The sequence below is a fragment of the Trachemys scripta genome, chromosome 1 (genome assembly GCF_013100865.1).
Source record: "Trachemys scripta elegans isolate TJP31775 chromosome 1, CAS_Tse_1.0, whole genome shotgun sequence".
In the NCBI taxonomy this organism is placed as follows: Eukaryota; Metazoa; Chordata; order Testudines; family Emydidae; genus Trachemys; species Trachemys scripta.
Genome location: NC_048298.1, coordinates 193082 through 207821, shown reverse-complemented (window position 1 = coordinate 207821; position 14740 = coordinate 193082). Strand labels below are relative to the sequence as shown.

General features: G+C 49.0%; 1 long non-coding RNA gene across 2 annotated transcripts; it reads right to left on the bottom strand.

Moving 5' to 3' along the window:
• Positions 1–5342: 5342 nt before the first annotated feature.
• LOC117873578 lies at positions 5343–13439 on the bottom strand. Of its 2 annotated transcripts, XR_004644766.1 has the most exons (4): positions 12557–13439; positions 10641–10750; positions 6903–7114; positions 5343–5973 (listed from the first exon to the last, which is right to left on the bottom strand). It is a non-coding gene; the product is annotated as an uncharacterized LOC117873578 (long non-coding RNA). The 2 variants fall into 2 exon arrangements; XR_004644765.1 differs by having other exon boundaries at positions 5343–7114.
• Between the last annotated feature and the right edge of the window lie 1301 nt (positions 13440–14740).

Sequence of the window (14740 nt, the reverse complement as noted above, 5' to 3'; positions counted from 1 at the left end):
AGACTTGCATCTGAAGAAGTGAGGTTCTTACCCACGAAAGCTTATGCTCCCAATACTTCTGTTAGTCTCAAAGGTGCCACAGGACCCTCTGTTGCTTTTTACAGATTCAGACTAACACGGCTACCCCTCTGATACTTGACATTTTTCAGAGGCTCCTAACTTGGCCCCAGTTGGGTGAGTTTTCATGGGAATGGCAAAAGGCACCTTCCTGATGCCAAAGTGACACCCCTGCAAATTTCAGGCCCCCCTCTCCAGAGCATGGAGTCACTAAAACTTCTCAGTAAAATGGTTGAGAGAAGGTGGGTTTTTAAAAAAAAACATGGGCCAAACACGGTGTTTTCCCCTGACCTCGTTCTCAAAATGGCTGAGCCGTTTTAGCTGAATTCCCCAGAACATATCAGCCCCAGGCAGACCCCCAGCGTGGGCAATTTGTGATCTCTGGTGTGTGGAGTTTCACTGCGGAGGAGCAACGGCTGATATTGCTCTGTTCGAAGAGCTTTGCCCTCAGATCAATCCGTGGTATTATTACTTACTGTATTGCCGTATGATTTCGGCTGGCTGAGTAGAAAGCCAAGGCCCTCCGGAGGGTTACATTTGGCAAAGTGATAAGCAGCTGTAAAGCGGGTCGTAACATCAGAAGTAGCCGGGAACCTTAACTAGAGGCATGGCTACCTGTAAGAGAGTAAGTCCCGATCTGCCCCCACATCCCATTCGCTGGCTGGACTCATGGGCAGCGGGTAATGGAGGCTGGGGGAGGCGGGGCTCAGAGCTCCACTCTGGGCTGCCGGGCTCAGGACTTGGCCCGGGCCAGCTCCGGGCTGCTCTGGGCACCGTGGGCTGGTGGGATGGCTGGGTGGAAGGGGTGGGGTGAGGGTGGGGCCTCAGGCAGAAGGGGTGGGGGCGAGACCTTGGGCGGAAGAGGTGGGGCAGGGGGTTAGCCTCCCCAAACGGGGGGTGCACGTGCTGCCCATGGCCGAACTCCTAGCCTTGGTGTCAGGGATAGGGCTGATAACGCCTGAAGCAAAGAGGACATGGACATGGGAAATGGCCTGCTCCCCACCTGGATATTAACAACCCTTTGAACACCAGGTCTACGGTATCTCCAGCAACGCCTCCCTAGCATTCGGGTTTGGCTGGCAGCCAGGGTCTGCAGGGCTAGAAGGAAATATTCCCAATTCCTGTCTGCTTTTTGTTCTGCTGAATAGCTCCCAGTCAGCCGACTGTAGTGAAATTAATTCAATCTCCCCCAATCACGGCAGCGCCAGCCAGCTCAGCGTGACAGCTCCGGTGGCAGCGTTCCAAGGGAGCTCCCATGCTCCGCACTGGCTCAAGCCCCTCCCAGGTGCTGGGGAACCGCTGGGCCCACACCCGGAGCTAAGGCACTTTGCTTCTCGGTGGAAAATGGGTTTTGGCCAAGGTAACATTTTTGCAGAAAATTTTCACTTTTGTCAACGTTCTTCCATTTTTTACAATAAAAAAATAAATATTTGAGTAAAAATGTTTAGTTTTGGATAAAAATGTTCAGTTTTTTTTTTATTTTCTAATCCAAACTTTTTTTTTTAAACCAAACCCCAGTTTTGGAGAACCCATGTATTTGTTTATTTAACCAAAAGAGTTTGCAGGATTATTTTTTTTAATTCCTACTAGAAAATTTCCATTGCCCAAGCAGCTCCAGTAGCAGGATTTCTAGGGTGCCTTTCACTTCCTAAACAGGCATCTTTATCTAGGGAACAGCCTTCTAACAGGGAACCCATGTGACGGTTCTCGGGGCACCCAGGATTTTGAGTCTCCTTGTTACCCTCCTGCCACCCACATGAGAGCGTCTTGCCTGGACGTCAGCTCCTTGACCCCATCTGCATGCATTCTCCTCTGGGTTATGCCAGCCCTGTTCTCACCATGCAGACTAAAGGTAGGTGCACCCCAGGCCCTGAGCCCCTTTGAATTGTTTCCCTGTGACCTCCAGCCCCTGACACTGGCTCCTCACAGAAATCCCAGATCCTCTGCCCTAAAAGGAGCAGTGTGCCTCAGTTTACCAGTTTTACCGTAACCCACTGTTCCCATAAACCACGCCACACTTGTGAGCACTTAGCATAAAACAAAAGTAGGGGTATTTAAGGAAGGCTAAAGATTGCAAGCTTTTTTAACCTGGGCTCGCTCAGCCTGTGGGGTCCCCACGGATCAAAGCTGCCATGAGCAAGAAGTGAATGGGCTCTGGAGACTGAACTGCCTTAAGGAGGGGGGGGCATCCAGGTGAGGCATGCTGGTGGGGGGCAACGTGTCAGGGAAGCTCTGACTGCCGCTTCCAAGGCTGGGCCTGGTCAGGAGGCGGAGGATCCAGGGTGTTTCATAAAGTCTAAGACCAACAGATCATCTCTTCTGACTGTCTGTCTAGCACAGGCCGCGACATTCCACCCAAATCCCACTCCGCTGAGCCCTGTGACGTCAGCTAAACTAACGCCTTTCAGTCCCCAGGAAACTAAACTGTTGTGTGCTACAGGCAGGTCACACATGTGCAGAAAGTCTTTGATTAAACCCAAAGGCCAAATGGTATTTATACAATTGCTCCACACACGTCCAACAGTCTCAAACCCAGCAGTCACCACACCCAGTACGGAAACAAAATGTTCACAAGCATATGTTCAGTATACTTACAAACAGGCCGGACTTGGGGATGACCTGCTATGCCCCGGTGTGATCAGGTCAGGCCTGACAAAGCACCTTCACATTCACAGCTCTCTTTAGACACCTCAGCTAACTTGCTAGCTTTAGCAAAACGCCAGTTTGAAGCAGTTCAGCCTTGCTCCTTTCCTTCTGCCAAGGCCTCCTTTCTTATCTCCTCCCCGCATCCACCTGGCTTACCAGCAGAACCGTGGGAAGATTTACGCTTGTTTCTTTTAAGATAGTTTTTTTCCTTTGTCTTATTACTGCAGCTTTTCACTTGAGCAGTTCCTTTTTGACCCAATCATTTCCCCACACTATAAGCAATATTACTTCTTATTCTCATGATCTTCTTCTACGTGTTGATTGGGGCCTTTTCCGTTCTAGCCACAAACAGATATTATTTTCTTAACCAAACTTAAGCTAACCTTAAATAATTATCTCTACATTTCCCTCTTTAAAACCCTATATACCGTATGGACTTTATTACATTAAGCATTTCAAACATACTTCTGGTTTTGATTTTGCAACATTTTGTACAACCAATAAACTCGACAATGCAAAATCAGAAGAACATTTACCACAATCACATTGGTAACTTCTGAAGCTTTGATTGAAATCTTCACCGTGGATGTAGACCCACTTTGTAAACTTGTTCCCACCAGGAAGGGCTAGTTAACTACTAAATTCCCTGTTCCTGCCTATTAAGCTTTTATGAGCCAAGTTCAAGGGAGGAATAAGAACATAAGAACGGCCAGACTGGATCAGACCAAAGGTCCATCCAGCCCAGTATCCTGTCTGCCAACGGTGCCCAGTGCCAGGTGCCCCAGAGGGAATGAACAGAACAGGGAATCATCAAGTGACTATCCCCTCTCGCCCATTTCCAGCTTCTGGCAAACAGAGGCTAGGGACACCATCCGAGCCCATCCTGGCTAATAGCCATTGGTGGACCTATCCTCCATGAATGTCTCTAGTTCTTTTTTGAACCCTGATATAGTCTTGGCCTTCACAAGATCCTCTGGCAAGGAGTTCCACAGGTTGAGGAATAAGATGCCCAGACTTGGGTACTGCTTTTAAAGCGTCCTCCTGTAATCTGAATTCAGCCTGTAATTCAGTTCCATTATGAAAAATGTGTCTGGGATGTAAGATCTTTCCACCTATCAGCGCAGTGAATTCAGGTGTGAGACAAGACATCGGCCAATCAGAATAACCATCTTTGGATCTGCACTGAAAGTGGCTACTTCCAGCCACCACCCTCTATTTACCATTCCCAGAATAGGCAGTTTGCCTTTCCTTACTTCCCCAGCCTCTCAGCCGCACTGGACAGTTTGGACATTGAACCCACATGTCGGCAACTGTCTGCAAGACATTTCACCTGCACCTGTCGGTGTCTTCCAGGTGTGGCCAACGGGACAAGTCTATAAAATCATGGCTGGTGTGGAGAAAGTAAATAAGGAAACGTTATTTACTCCTTCTCATAACACAAGAACTAGGGGTTACCAAATGAAATTAATAGGCAGCAGGTTTAAAACGAACAAAAGGAAGTATTTCTTCACACAATGCACAGTCAACCTGTGGAACTCTTTGCCAGAGGATGTTGTGAAGGCCAAGACTATATAACTGGGTTCAAAAAAGAACTAGATAAGTTCCTGGAGGATAGGGCCATCAATGGCTATTAGCCATGGTGGACAGGGATGGTGTTCTTAACCTCTGTTTGCCAGACGCTGGGATTGGGCGACAGGGGATGGATCACTGGATGATTCTCTGTTCTGTTCATTCCCTCTGGGGCACCTGGCATTGGCCACTGTCGGAAGACAGGATATTGGGCAAGATGGACCTTTGGTCTGACCCAGTCTGGCTGTTCTTCTGTTCTTACGTGCGGGGCTTTCCAGACCTTATCTGGCAACAGTATGGAGGAGAAACTAATTCTTTTCAAGCCTTATGGGTTGCAGTGTCTTCCTGGTCTCCTACAGGTGCTATTCTAACAAGGGTTTGAATGATCTGGTGTTCTGCGATTGCTGGAGTGGCTAGCGTGAATGGGATAAGGAGTCCTGCATTCTTCCCACAATTAACCCCATTGCACTGGACCCAGGCGAGGTTTTGCTGTTGTTGTTATTTTAGACCAGTCAATATGATCTTTGCCACACCAAGTTGTCCATTTCTCTGAGGTGATAAAAGCGGGTGATTTACTGTGTTCTATATCAGGGAGAGTGGCTTTGATTTTGTCTAGTGCAAACCCCTATCCACAGAACATGTCATGGCCCTGGTGACTGCCCTGCTTCGATGATTAACAACATTATGCACATTAGATACATGCAGAAGTTCTTGGTTCAGGAGTTCTTTGCTTTGCTCATTCTTTGGGCTAAGTATGTCCCAGCCAGCTTGTGTTTGAAAGTTTGATCATGCTCCCCCAGGGTCTCAATGCCCTCCTGGTTCCAGATTAATGCTCCAGCTCCAAACCATCCTGTTATATCACTAGTGGATCGGTGCCACTGGCTTCACCTTTGAATTGATTCAGGTGCCTTTGCCTATGTGTAACCCTTCTGCCAGGTGGAGCCGGCAGCAACCAGGGCCAGGTTCAATATCTAGGGGTTCCTTTCCATCGATACAACACAGAACTGGCTCGAGCCCCCACCCAGTAACCTGGGAAAATTACACACCACCCCTCGGTGCCTCTGCGAGGCCATACTTCCCCGCTCGCAAGCACAGAGTCTGAGTGTAGAAAAGAAAATTTACTGAATGGAGGGAAGTCACTTGGCATTAATTAGGGAAAATGCCACAAACAGGATTCATAAACATAACACTGTGAGCAGGACGCCCACCCCAGAGTGCCAGGGGCAGAGTCGTCTGTCTCATGTTCTTGAGTTCTACAACCAAAAGTTCCTTTTCTGTGCCTCTCTCCGCTTCCTCTCCATACCCCACTCACGGGGGTTGTCCTTGGTCAGAGAGGACCCAGGGTTCAGAGGTGCATCTGTGTGAGTTCACCTCCCACCCGCGGAAGAAGGCACCTTGCTTGCTCTGCATCTGAGCACTTGCTTCAGCTGGCCGTCTCACCAGCAGCTGCTCCTCGCCGGCTGGCTGGGCCACCAGGCATGGTTCCTCTCTGCTGGCTGTTCCGCCAGCCACGGTTCCTCACTGCCTCGCCAGCGGTTTGTTCTGCTCACCGCTTCACCAGCCACTCGTTCGCCAGCCAACTGTCAGTCACCTTCTGTTGCCACCTGCCACTCTGCTGTGACCTCTGCACATCCGTCTCAGTGATTTTCAGCTCTTCGCAGGCTGGGCAGAGACACGGTCCCACCACAACTGATTTCAGTTCTGATTGAGCATTTAAAATAACAAAGAGGCACATAATGAAGCCTATTTAGCTCTTTCTTTGAGCAGTGGGGAGGAATGGGGTAAACCAGTGTGGGGGGGGGACCCCCTAGGGCGAGTTCACACCTCCTGGCTAGAACACCTGTCCCCACCCCTTTTACTTTCACGGGCTCTGGCATTCAAGCCCCTGGTTTAACAAGGTCCTTTCGGCTGAGGGTGGTCCCCTCATTTGGGACAGGTTAAGCACAGTTCTGCTCCCTTTCATTCATACAATAATGCCACCCCATTGATAACAGCATTTCACTATCCCTACACTCAGTACTAAAGTGATTTGTAACCCAACACCAGCCCAAGTTGATTACTTGAGCAACACCGCTCTACCTGCTGGATATCTAAGCAGAGAAGGTGTGTTCATATAAATGCAGTTTGCACCTGAAGTCTCTCCCCCTTCTAGCTAGCTGTCAGGGGAGAATTCATCCATTCTTTCAGACTCTGCTTATATCTGCATTTCTATCGACAAAGTCTCTCCAGGAGTCCTTTATCATTGTGCGTGACAATTGGCCAAACCCTGGTGGACATAAACCCTTTGGCAAATGCAGTGAAGTCAAGCTGAACAGCACAGGTACATGTATAAATTGAACATAATTGAACAGCTCTTTAAGGGGCCTTAATACCCGTCCATTACTGGATCCTGCCTCCACTGTGGGGCATTGTGGTTTTTTTTCCAATGTACGGTATTTGTGCCACCCTTATGGCTACCTTCTCTGACGCCCTGTAGGGTACACATTGCTAAACCCTTGTTTGATTAAATATTACAGGAAACACAAAACACATGTAATGCCTCTCATGCCTAGCATGCACATATGGAAAACTGAAGGTACCATTCCCTAAATGGGGACTGATGCTACAATTGTCAATTCTTATGCAATCACCTTTTTTTCGCTTGTCTTCAGGCCACTTGCAGAATGGTGTGCGATATCCAGTGGCATTGTTTATTTCACACCCTGACTGAGCTGGGCTCCGGCTGTCACTTCAATGACAGCGGCTTCCTCAGATCCCCAAATTCGGATTGTTATTTCTGCGTTTTATTGACGCGCCTTCTCCACCCACAATCACACCGGCCTCTCTGGACGCTACCAACAGCCTGAAAAACAAACCACGATTTCCGGTGCTGCCCTAGGCCATGCCTACACTAGCGCTTACGTCAGCAAAATTGTTGTCATTCAGGAGTGTGAAAAAACAACCCCCGGAGCAACATAATTTTTGCCGGCTTAAGCGCTCGTGTGCCCAGCGCTATCGGCGGGAGACGCTCTCCTGCTGATGTCGCTAGCACCGCTCCTTGAGCTGGTTTTATGATGGTGACGGGAGAGCACGATGCGGCGAACGAATGCGCTTGCAGCAACACAGCTGAATCGGTGCCGCTGTAAGCTCGAAGTGTAGACATGGCCTTAGTGGGAACAATTAACCAGGTTTAACTGGAGTAGCACGTAGCCATCGATCCTTGCTTTTAGGTCCTGCTTCTATTCGTACCAGAGCACTGCAGAGCTGCCTTCTTTGCATTATATAGCAGGGCCCTCACCACCTGGGTGCTGGAAACGGGTTTTTTTCCGGGGTTAATAGTACCAGCGCTCTGTCCTCCGGATTTTGGGCTTGTTGTTAAAGCATGCCCTCGTTTTTGGCATGATCCCATCCCTGCTACTCTGCACTACACACGCACATGACTTGTACCATTTTTTCCAGCGGTCTGACCCATTGTTCTGTGACCAACCCTTCCTTCATTAGGCATGGCATGGGACCAGTGAACAAATGTTCTGGGAGTCTCATTTCTCGGCTTGTCATGGCAGTTAAAGGAGAGATCCTGGTTGGTTTCTTTTGGGTTCCCCTTAAAACCTATAAGAATCACAGGCAATTTTCCATCCCAGTCTTTGCCTGGTTCACATACCACCTTCTCTCGCATCTGATGGTTCTGTTTGGTCTTTCCACCGAGCCAGGAGCCTGGGGGAGATAAGGCTGGGATGATTTAGTTGGTGTTGGTCCTGCTTTGAGCAGGGGGTTGGACTAGATACCTCCTGAGCTCCCTTCCAACCCTGAGATTCTATGATTCTATGACTCTAAGGTATGTGAAATTTTTACTCTAGTCGCAGCATGACGCAATCATCTTTCATCACCTTCCCCGTGAAGGTTGTTCCCCGGTTACTGTCTATGGTGTGGGGCATCCTCCAGAAAAGACAAGCTCCACTAAGAGTTTGGTTGTAACACGAGCCGAGGCTTTTCCAGTAGGCAGGGCTTCTATCCATTTAGTAAAGGCATCAGCGATTACCCGTAAATGTTGGTTGCCTCTTCTTGTGTGGGGCAACTCCCCTGTGTAGTTAATCTGCAATCTTTCCTGCGGTGCTGTGCCCGGGTAAATCCACAGTCTGTTTTCCCTGGTGGATTGTTTTTAGCACAAACCAGGCAATGGCTAACACGAATTGTTACATCTTTTTTACAGTCGGGCCACTGCTAAGTGGCATCACCACTTTGGTGGGCCCCCGACGGTATCTCATGCACCGATCGCAACATTTCCCTTTGAAGAGGCCGCAGAGGAATTCAAAGCGGGCAGGGATGCTGGAGTAATTTGTACAGTGGGGGTGCTGAGAGCCATTGAACCAAACTGTCTGATGGAAACCACTTCATGCTAGGGGGTAGGGCAGCACCTCTCAGAGCGGGTAAGCTAAGTCATCCCCTTCACTGAGCACCAAGGAGCCATTTGCCATGAAACGGGTTTCGTGCCCTGTGCATTACTTTGTGTTAAGAGCAGATCCCCGTGGAGCAGCTTCTTGGAACGTTATTAAATCAAAGTGCTGGAGTGGGCCCAGCAAGGACCGGATGAGCAGGGGGAGGGACCCACACTGGAGCTCCACTCGCAGCAGCTTCATCCACCCTGTGCTGTTTTCTTGCTGACTACCCCATGTCTGGAGTGAACTTTTACCTTAACCGCAGACTCCGCTGACTCACCCCATTGATTCGTGAGTTCCCAGGCATAGGACAAAAGGGCTCGATAGCATCAAGGCTCGTGAGCTGCGGGCAAAATAAATTCAGGCTCCACCAGGGGAGACACTCACTGAGAGGCGGAGCGTATCACACCTGCCGGCACTTGTCCTTAGGTACAGAGTGGGAATGCCGCTGTTACAGCAGCCAATTCCGCGTGCTGCCCTGTACTGCACAGATCCTGTGCCTAGGGTGACCAGATGTCCCGATTTTACAGGGACAGTCCCGAGTTTTGGGTCTTTTTCTTATATAGGCTCCTATTACCCCCTGCCCCCGTCCCGATTTTTCACACTTGCTGTCTGGTCACCCTACCTGTGCCTGAGGTCCCTTTTTGGTGATAGGACGACCCATCAACATAGGCTCTCAGCCCCTCAGGGTGCAGCCCTTCAGAATTTACCAGACAAAGGATACTTGAAGGGAGTATGAGCAGCGTAGTGTTTTATGCGTCCCAACCCCCATCTAAAATGTGTTGAGGCCACCAAACAGGAAATAAGTTTTTCAACTCCGTTCAGTATCCTGGATGCATACGCAGTAGGGTTTTCTCTGCCCTGACAGTCCTGCATCCACGCAGCTGAAATGGCTGTGTCCCTGGTTGATACAAACAATCCAAAAAGTTTTCTCTAATCTGGGGTGCCAAGACCTGGCGCTTGTGTTAAAGCCTCTTTTAATGTGAGGTTTTTTTTACCCACGAAAGCTTATGCCCAAATAAATCTGTTAGTCTTTAAGGTGCCACCAGACTCCTTGTTGTTTTTGTTGATACGGACTAACACGGCGACCCCCTTTTAATGTATACACTGCTGGGGGCGGGGCCATTCCTACTCGACCTTTTATTGCAGGAGCTGGTAGAGACGTGCAGCGATTGCCTAGGCAGGGATGAAATCCTGACAAAAGCCCGTCACACCCAGCTGAACCAGGGAGGGGCAGCTCCAAAATCACTTCACCCTTTTGTCTGTCTGCAGTTTGCTGGCTGGGTTGCAGGGGTAGACCCAGGAAGGAAACCTCCTGCAAACAGGGTTTCCAATACTTTTAAAGGGCTTCCTGTCAGCAGTGTGGCCCAGAATATCATCTCCATATTGCACAACATTTTCTGAACAGGTTTAACCTTAAACCACTAGCCTGATTTGTTTTCAATCGAGGGCATTTCAATCTATTAGTCAATTACTTAGTTTTAATACAATTCTTCTTCTTCCTTTACACCACACCACCGTGTAGCGTTTCACTCCCTAATACCATTGAATTTACGCCACAATTCATCGTAACGTTTGGAAAAGATTTATACCGGTTAAGGACCATTTCTGAAACGCACAGAGCTTTTTTGGTGCTGGGTTGGTTTCTGCTTCCGAAGCACACAGCCACCGGAAAAAGAAGATTTGAATTAAGTAGCATGTTTTGGTCACCTTTCTTTTACCCCTTTTACATATACATTGCACAGTCCAGGGGGAAATGCACATTCCTTCCAGCGTTCAACTCCCATTTTTCTTTGCTATCACATTATATTAGCTACATCAATTTTCACAGGACGTGCAACTTTATTTTGTGCTTGCAGAGTTTCCATGGACCCGTATCAAAGTGACTGTCTGATTGCTCAGGGCCACCTTAAGGCTCCGTGTTCCTAACATTGCTTCTGTTGTGTAGCTCACCCCTGCCCTTGCTCCCGAGGGGCGCTGGCTTTGTCATTTTTCATTCTTCTCCTGGACGACTGCCACAGCTACAATCACGTCCTCTGGTCCTTAGTTAGAAAGACGTTGAACTGTATAAAAGCAAAGGTTTACATGCTAAATAACGAACCCTGCAAACACTGGCCACCTGTGCTTGGCAAAAGTGTCTGTCAGTTCTGTAGCTTTGAATGAAAGATTTGGATAGATTTTAGTGGATTTTTTTTAAAGCCAATTTATTTCACACAGACATTTTACCTTTTCTTTTTAAATAGCTGGGGGTTTCTAAAATTAAACCCTGCGGCTCCTCGCTGGGCTGGAAACAGTTTATTATAAGAGACCAAAGAAATATTTTTAACTTGCTTGGCTTCGCCTGGCCAGCGGAGCCTCTGAACCTTTCTCTTTTCTAAAAATGGTTTGATGCTCCTGACGTTTTCCCTTTGTAAATTGCGAGTTAGGAGCTGAGGACACACTGAAGTTGCTCATGTTTCTAACCTGACATTTTATTTTGATATTTAAGCTTCAAATACGTTTTTATGCCAGTGCGAGAACTGTTCTGGCCTGGTGCTGGTAACTGCTGTATCCTAGCAATGTTTGGTTTTACTGCCATTTTCCTGCCTTGTCTGTCTCAGCTATCGGAGACGTCCGTGAGCTGATTGTTACACTGAGATTTGTCATGTTCCGACAGGCAGTATTTCTTTTGTAACTTACTAGATGGTTTCCCCTTTTTTTCTTACAATCTGTTCTTTGGGCTGATCAACGCCCCTTGCGTTGCTCTTAATAATTTGCCTGCATGACTGTACCCAGGTTACCTCCCCACACGGGTACACTGAGAAGCTGTCCAACCTCACAGAAATCCCTCTGTCCTTTTCAGTGATTTTGACTAAATCGCCCAGTCAAATGCTCTTGTCCCTCTGCCTGCAGCAGCCATTTACAATTGATTACTCACAGGGCATTTCTTTGGGCAAAGAGTCCACGTTCCTTCGGAACGGCTGTAAAGGTTCCTGGGGAAAAAGGCAGAGTGGTGGTGATCTTACCACCTAACCTCCTGTTTGCATGTTCTGACTACCAGGGTTCCACCGAGCGTGACTGTCCCCGAGCTGTATTGCTATAACTGGGTTTCATTATTAAACCAAGCGTTTAACCCGTTATCACGCTCAGGATGACTTCTTCCAGGTTTTTAACATGTCCACAACCCCGGACCGTTTAGTTCCCCCTGAACTCTGAGGTGTGAATTTGTGCAAAAGCTACTTTGAACTCCGTGTGCTCGTTCTTTAAATCACTCATCTCCCAAAGTGACACACTCATCAGCTGATTTCTCTCCACAGCCCTGAGCTTCGTTTTGTGCTTTTTGCACTTATCCGTCAAGGTGGTGCACTTTGCTTGCAACGCCTTAGCCACCAAGTGCAACACGGCTGCCTTAGGCTGGACTTTCTTTACCCTGGGTGGGTTAAGAAGGCAGTGTTAATATTTGTCTTCAAGGTCACCCACGGGTCTTATTCTTTAAAAGTTCAGTGGCACTCAACAGACCTCTGCCAAGAAGCTTTCCACACAGGTATCCAAAGTACCTTCCATCTCCCTTTTGCTATTGATTTGCTCGTTAGGAGAGAAATGATCGTGGCCCTGGCGGATAGGTCTCTATGCCTTCAGTCTGGGGCTTGAGAGCAACTGAAATGAATGCCAGTGGGGGTCCCTTCGTGGGTCCCCAGAACACTGGAATTATCGTCATTTAGGCAGGGTACTACCAGAACACTCATTTAATCATAAAGTCCTTGATTAAACCCAAAGGCCAAATGGCATTTATACAATTGCTCCACACAGGTCTAACAGTGTAAAAACAAGCCGTCACTACGCCCAGCACAGCAACAAAGTGTTCACAACCACGTGTTCAGGATACTTACAAACGGGCCGGACTTGGGGATGAGCGTCTCAGCCGGCTGTGCCCGGTGTGATCAGGTCAGGCCTGACAAAGCACCTTCACATTCACAGCTCTCTCTAGACACCTCAGCTAACTTGCTAGCTTTAGCAAATCCCAGTTTGAACAGTTCAGCCTTGCTCCTTCCCTTCTGCCAAGGCCTCCTTTCTTATCTCCTCCTCCCCCCTTACCATCAGACCCATGGGAAGGTTTTTGCTTGTTTCTTTTAAGACAGTTTCCCTTTGTCTTATTACTGCAGCTTTTCACTTGAGCAGTCCAAACGGCTTTCCCACACTATAAGCAATATTACTTATTATTCTCATGACCTTCCTTTATGTGTTGACTGGGGCCTTTCCCGTACTAGCCACAAACCATAAAGCAGATATTATTTTCTTAACCAAACTTAAGCTGACTTTAATTAACTGTCCCTACAGGCAGAGACCAGGAGAGTCTGAGATGCCAGCAATGTCCGAGGTGTCTGTGGTGGCAGGAAGTGATTAGGTGAGACCTGCCCGGGTATCTTGACAGCTGACCCACGCTGCAGAGGAAGGTGAAAACCCCCGAAGTCCCTGCCACGCTGACTTGGGAGAAATTCCTTCCTGACCCCAAATCTGGGGCTCAGTTAGACCCTCCACATGTAAGCAAGACCCACCAGCCAGGTATGTAAGACAGAGGATGCTTTGCACCACCTCACAACACTAGTCCATCCCTGCCAGTATCCCATCTCTCACCATGGCCAACCTTTGATGCTTCACAGGAAGGCAACCTGCCACGCCCCACCCCACAATTACAACTGCGTATCGAGGGGGCAATTCCTTCCTGACCCCTGGAGGTAACCAGCTGAAGCCTAAAGAATGCGATTTAGACATTGTCATCATACACAGCCACGAGTGTTATGAGCACGTTGAGGGATGGGGTGGCCACCCATCTAATGGTTGGCAGCTGGACCCCCCAAGGCCCTGCCCCCTGCTCTACCCCATCCCTCAAGGCCCCGCCTCTGCTCCGCCTCTCCCCCCAAGGCCCCACCCCCGCTCTTCCTCTTCCTCCCCAGATCAGGGCTTGTCAAATGGTACTGGGATGCACAAACCAGAACCCAGACTGTCTGGGTGAAAACCGGATGAGTGGCCACCCTATCCAGAGGGCAGTCCTGGCAACCCCACTCTCCCCATGGCCTGTGAAGGAAGGGGGTGAACAGAGGGATTCACAGAGTCACAGATTCCCAGGCTGGACGGGACGTCCACGCCCATCCCGGCTTACCCACAACACGCACAAACAGCTGAATTTCTGCCAGAGGCTGGATTAAAGCCTATCTTTCCGGAAGGTCTCTAATCTCCTCGGAAAGGCCACCACCGCCCCAGCGAACGGTTCCAACGTCTAACCACCCCCACTGCCAAGAAACGGCTGCACCTTACTGCACGGCGGAGTTGGTCTGATTCCGGCTTCCAGCCGTTGGATCTTGTTCCGTCTTTGTCAGCAAGATTGAAAAACCACCCAGTAGCCGTTCTCCCGTCCATGTGTCAGACACAGCAATCAAGTCACCGCGCGACGCTTCTCTTTGATCAGCTGAATCCGTTGAGCTTCTCTACCCTTACCTGGAACCGCTTGTTTTCAAGCCCCTGGATCATTTTTGTGTCCCCCTTTTGAATTCTCTGCAGTATTTCCTTGCAGTGGGAACCATGGAACATTGAAACAGAGAAGGAAAATGTCCTTCGCCCTGTCTTTGGTATCTCCTCCCACCTGAATTCCACCTTTCGGCGAGCGTCAATTTGATCATGCTGAATTTCACACCGCCACTTTAAACATTTATACCGAGTGAATGAATGGATTGTTCAACACTAAGGAAGCACAGGGCCAGATTCCTTCCTGGGGTCACCCCGGGGGGGTGTTTCGGGCCTGACACCAGGGCCCTGCACGTTTGGCTGGCTGGTTATCTGGCTGGTGTTTGCGTCTGCGATACGTGGTTCAGGTTGTTTGCAATCGACGCTGCATTTCACAACTCACATTCCTGCTACCTGCTCCGTTCCTTTCTCAGCCAGCGCTGGACAGGGAGCAGGTCTGAATTGTGCACTGCGGAGGAGGGTTATCAGTCGTGGTGTGTGGTGCCCAGCTGCCTGTAGACAAAGGAGTATTTATGCAAGAGTCCGGGCAGGAGTCCTGCTAGCATTACCCA